Consider the following 6,000-nt stretch of genomic DNA (forward strand, 5'->3'; position numbering starts at 1 on the left):
TGTTTGATGGGGGGACAGTGTAGAGAGAGCTTTACTTTGTATCTTACCCCGTGCTGTCCCTGTCCTGGGAGTGTTTGATGGGGGGACAGTGTAGAGGGAGCTTTACTCTGTATCTAACCCCGTGCTGTCCCTGTCCTGGGAGTGTTTGATGGGGGGACAGTGTAGAGGGAGCTTTACTCTGTACCTAACCCCGTGCTGTCCCTGTCCTGGGAGTGTTTGATGGGGGGACAGTGTAGAGAGAGCTTTACTCTGTATCTAACCCCGTGCTGTCCCTGTCCTGGGAGTGTTTGATGGGGGGACAGTGTAGAGGGAGCTTTACTCTGTATCTAACCCCGTGCTGTCCCTGTCCTGGGAGTGTTTGATGGGGACAGTGTAGAGGGAGCTTTACTCTGTATCTAACCCCGTGCTGTCCCTGTCCTGGGAGTGTTTGATGGGGGGACAGTGTAGAGAGAGCTTTACTTTGTATCTTACCCCGTGCTGTCCCTGTCCTGGGAGTGTTTGATGGGGGGACAGTGTAGAGAGAGCTTTACTCTGTATCTAACCCCGTGCTGTCCCTGTCCTGGGAGTGTTTGATGGGGGGACAGTGTAGAGAGAGCTTTACTCTGTATCTAACCCCGTGCTGTCCCTGTCCTGGGAGTGTTTGATGGGGACAGTGTAGAGGGAGCTTTACTCTGTATCTAACCCCGTGCTGTCCCTGTCCTGGGAGTGTTTGATGGGGGGACAGTGTAGAGAGAGCTTTACTTTGTATCTTACCCCGTGCTGTCCCTGTCCTGGGAGTGTTTGATGGGGGGACAGTGTAGAGAGAGCTTTACTCTGTATCTAACCCCGTGCTGTCCCTGTCCTGGGAGTGTTTGATGGGGGACAGTGTAGAGGAAGCTTTACTCTGTATCTAACCCCGTGCTGTCCCTGTCCTGGGAGTGTTTGATGGGGACAGTGTAGAGAGAGCTTTACTCTGTATCTAACCCCGTGCTGTCCCTGTCCTGGGAGTGTTTGATGGGGGGGACAGTGTAGAGGGAGCTTTACTCTGTATCTAACCCCGTGCTGTCCCTGTCCTGGGAGTGTTTGATGGGGGGACAGTGTAGAGGGAGCTTTACTCTGTATCTAACCCCGTGCTGTCCCTGTCCTGGGAGTGTTTGATGGGGGACAGTGTAGAGAGAGCTTTACTCTGTATCTAACCCCGTGCTGTCCCTGTCCTGGGAGTGTTTGATGGGGGGACAGTGTAGAGGGAGCTTTACTCTGTATCTAACCCCGTGCTGTCCCTGTCCTGGGAGTGTTTGATGGGGGGACAGTGTAGAGGGAGCTTTACTCTGTATCTAACCCCGTGCTGTCCCTGTCCTGGGAGTGTTTGATGGGGGACAGTGTAGAGGGAGCTTTACTCTGTATCTAACCCCGTGCTGTCCCTGTCCTGGGAGTGTTTGATGGGGGGACAGTATAGAGTGAGCTTTACTCTGTATCTAACCCCGTGCTGTCCCTATCCTGGGAGTGTTTGATGGGGGGACAGTGTAGAGAGAGCTTCACTCTGTATCTAATCCCGTGCTGTCCGTGTCCTGGGAGTGTTTGATGGGGGGACAGTGTAGAGAGAGCTTTACTCTGTATCTAACCCCGTGCTGTCCCTGTCCTGGGAGTGTTTGATGGGGGACAGTGTAGAGGGAGCTTTACTCTGTATCTAACCCCGTGCTGTCCCTGTCCTGGGAGTGTTTGATGGGGGACAGTGTAGAGGGAGCTTTACTCTGTATCTAACCCCGTGCTGTCCCTGTCCCTGGGAGTGTTTGATGGGGGACAGTGTAGAGGGAGCTTTACTCTGTATCTAACCCCGTGCTGTCCCTGTCCCTGGGAGTGTTTGATGGGGGACAGTGTAGAGGGAGCTTTACTCTGTATCTAACCCTGTGCTGTCCCTGTCCTGGGAGTGTTTGATGGGGGACAGTGTAGAGGGAGCTTTACTCTGTATCTAACCCCGTGCTGTCCCTGTCCCTGGGAGTGTTTGATGGGGGACAGTGTAGAGGGAGCTTTACTCTGTATCTAACCCCGTGCTGTCCCTGTCCCTGGGAGTGTTTGATGGGGGACAGTGTAGAGGGAGCTTTACTCTGTATCTAACCCCGTGCTGTCCCTGTCCTGGGAGTGTTTGATGGGGGACCGAGGTGGTTGAGCTGTAATGTCAGTTTAAAGCAGTAGAGGGAGATGTTGTCTGTTTGTAATTCTGTGTTGACCAATTCCCTGGTTCCAGCATCGTGCACCATTCAGGTCATTGTCAGAGTGAGGTACAGCACGGGAAACAGACCCTTTGGTCCATCTCGTCCACGCCGACCAAATGTCCTCTTCTAGTCTAGTCCCACCTGCCAGCACCCGGCCCATATCCCCCCAAACCCTTCCTATTCATATACCCATCCAGATGCCTCTTAAATGCTGTAATTGTACCAGCCTCCACCACATCCTCTGGCAGCTCATTCCATACACGTACCACCCTCTGGGTGAAAAAGTTGCCCCTTAGGTCCCTTTTATATCTTTCCCCTCTCACCCTAAACCTATGTCCCTCTAGTTCTGGACTCCCCCGGCCCCAGGGAAAAGACTTTCCCTATTTACCCTATCCATGCCCCTCATGATTTTATAAACCTCTATAAGGTCACCCCTCAGCCTCCGACGCTCCAGGGAAAACAGCCCCAGCCTGTTCACCCTCTCCCTGTAGCTCAAACCCTCCAACCCTGGTAACATCCTCATTGCCACTTTCACCTTACTTTCATTTTAACAAATTAGCGGGAGCTTTACTCTGTTTCTAACTCTATGTTGTGCCTTTACTAGGATTGTTCAATGGGAGAGTGCAGGGGGAGTTTTTTCTCTGCGTCTAACACCATGTTGTCCCTGTCCTGGGAGTGTTTGTTGGAAGACAGTGAAGAGAGAGCTTTTCTCCATATCTGACCCTGTGCTGTCCCTGACCTGAGCGTATTTGATGGGGGAACATTGTAGAGAGAGCTTTACTCTGCATGTAACCCCGTGCTATCCCTGTTCTGGGAATATTTGATGGGGGACAGTCTAGAAGGGTCTTTACTCTGTATCTAACCCGATGCTGTTCCTGTCCTGGGAGTGTTTGATGGGGGACAGTGTAGAGAGAGCTTTACTCTGTATCTAACCCCGTGCTGTCCCTGTTCAGGGAGTGTTTGATGGGGACAGTGTAGAGGGAGCTTTACTCTGTATCTAACCCCGTGCTGTCCCTGTCCTGGGAGTGTTTGATGGGGACAGTGTAGAGGGAGCTTTACTCTGTATCTAACCCCGTGCTGTCCCTGTCCTGGGAGTGTTTGATGGAGACAGTGTAGGGAGATCTTTACTCTGTATCTAACCCTGTGCTGTCAATGTCCTGGGAGTGTTTGATGGGGGACAGTGTAGAGGGAGCTTTACTCTGTATCTAACCCCGTGCTGTCCCTGTCCTGGGAGTGTTTGATGGGGGACAGTGTAGAGGATGCTTTACTCTGTATCTAACCCCGTGCTGTCCCTGTCCTGGGAGTGTTTGATGGGGGGACATTGTAGAGAGAGCTTTACTCTGTATCTAACCCCGTGCTGTCCCTGTCCTGGGAGTGTTTGATGTGGGGACAGTGTTGAGGAAGCTTTACTCTGTATCTAACCCCGTGCTGTCCCTGTCCTGGGAGTGTTTGATGGGGGACAGTGTAGAGGGAGTTTTACTCTGTATCTAACCACGTGCTGTCCCTGTCCTGGGAGTGTTTGATGGGGGGACAGTGTAGAGAGAGCTTTACTCTGTATCTAACCACGTGCTGTCCCTGTCCTGGGAGTGTTTGATGGGGGGACAGTGTAGAGAGAGCTTTACTCTGTATCTAACCACGTGCTGTCCCTGTCTTGGGAGTGTTTGATGGGGGACAGTGTAGAGGGAGCTTTACTCTGTATCTAACCCCGTGCTGTCCCTGTCCTGGGAGTGTTTGATGGGGGACAGTGTAGAGGGAGCTTTACTCTGTATCTAACCCCGTGCTGTCCCTGTCCTGGGAGTGTTTGATGGGGGACAGTGTAGAGGGAGCTTTACTCTGTATCTAACACCGTGCTGTCCCTGTCCTGGGAGTGTTTGATGGGGGACAGTGTAGAGGGAGCTTTACTCTGTATCTAACCCCGTGCTGTCCCTGTCCTGGGAGTGTTTGATGGGGGACCGTGGTGGTTGAGCTGTAATGTCAGTTTAAAGCAGTAGAGGGAGCTGTTGTCTGTCTGTAATCCTGTGTTGACCAATTCCCTGGCTCCAGCATCGTGCACCATTCAGGTCATTGTCAGAGTGAGGTACACCCCCTGGCTATCCAGCCTCTCCCTGTAGCTCAAACCGTCCAACCCTGGCAACATCCTCATTGCCAGTTTCACCTTACTTTCATTTTAACAAATTAGCGGGAGCTTTACTCAGTTTCTAACTCTATGTTGTGCCTTTACTAGGATTGTTCAATGAGACAGTGTAGAGAGAGCTTTACTCTGTATCTAACCCTGTGCTGTCCCTGTCCTGGGAGTGTTTGATGGGGGGACAGTGTAGAGAGAGCTTTACTCTGTATCTAACCCCGTGCTGTCCCTGTCCTGGGAGTGTTTGATGGGGGGACAGTGTAGAGAGAGCTTTACTCTGTATCTAACCCCGTGCTGTCCCTGTCCTGGGAGTGTTTGATGGGGGGACAGTGTAGAGGGAGCTTTACTCTGTATCTAACCCCGTGCTGTCCCTGTCCTGGGAGTGTTTGATGGGGGGGACAGTGTAGAGAGAGCTTTACTCTGTATCTAACCCCATGCCGTCCCTGACCTGGGAGTGTTTGATGGGGGGACAGTGTAGAGGGAGCTTTACTCTGTATCTCACCCCGTGCTCTCCCTGACCTAGGAGTGTTTGATGGGGACAGTGTAGAGAGAATCGACGTTTTGGGCATGAGCCCTTCTTCAGGAATGAGGAAAGTGTGTCCAACAGGCTAAGATAAAAGGTAGGGAGGAGGGACTTGGGGGAGGGGCGTTGGAAATGCAATAGGTGGAAGGAGGTTAAGGTGAGGGTGATAGGTCAGAGTGGGGGTGGGGGCGGAGAGGTCAGGAAGAAGATTGCAGGTCAAGAAGGCGGTGCTGAGTTCGAGGGTTGGGACTGAGACAAGGTGGGGGGAGCGGAAATGATGAAACTGGAGAAATCTGAGTCCATCCCTTGTGGTTGGAGGGTTCCTAGACAGAAGATGAGGCGCTCTTCCTCCAACCGTCGTGTTGCTATGGTCTGACGATGAAGGAGTCCAAGGACCTGCATGTCCTTGGTGGAGTGGGATGGGGAGTTGAAGTGTTGAGCCACGGGGCGGTTGGGTTGGTTGGTCTGGGTGTCCCAGAGGTGTTCTCTGAAACGTTCCGCAAGTAGGCGGCCTGTCTCCCCAATATAGAGGAGGCCACATCGGGTGCAGCGGATGCAATAAATGATGTGTGTGGAGGTGCAGGTGAATTTGTGGCGGATATGGAAGGATCCCTTGGGACCTTGGAGGGAAGTAAGGGGGGAGGTGTGGGCGCAAGTTTTGCATTTCTTGCGGTTGCAGGGAAAGGTGCTGGGAGTGGAGGTTGGGTTGGTGGGGGGTGTGGACCTGACGAGGGAGTCACGGAGGGAGTGGTCTTTTTGGAACGCTGATAGGGGAGGGGAGGGAAATATATCCCTGGTGGTGGGGTCCGTTTGGAGTTGGCAGAAATGACGAAGGACGATACTATGTACATGGAGGTTGGTGGGGTGGTAGGTGAGGACCAGTGGGGTTCGGTCCTGGTGGCGATTGGAGGGGCGGGGTTCAAGGGCGGAGGAGCAGGAAGTGGAGGAGATGCGGTGGAGAGCATCGTCGAACACGTCTGGGGGGAAATTGCGGTCTTTGAAGAAGGAGGCCATCTGGGTTGTTCGGTTTTGGGACTGGTCCTCCTGGGAGCAGATGTGGCGGGAGACGAAGGAATTGGGAATATGGGATGGTGTTTTTACAGGGGGCAGGGTGGGAGGGGGTGTAGTCTAGGTAGCTGTGGGAGTCGGTCGGTTTATAG

Source organism: Chiloscyllium punctatum, chromosome 47 (assembly GCF_047496795.1).
Source record: "Chiloscyllium punctatum isolate Juve2018m chromosome 47, sChiPun1.3, whole genome shotgun sequence".
Classification (NCBI taxonomy): Eukaryota; Metazoa; Chordata; class Chondrichthyes; order Orectolobiformes; family Hemiscylliidae; genus Chiloscyllium; species Chiloscyllium punctatum.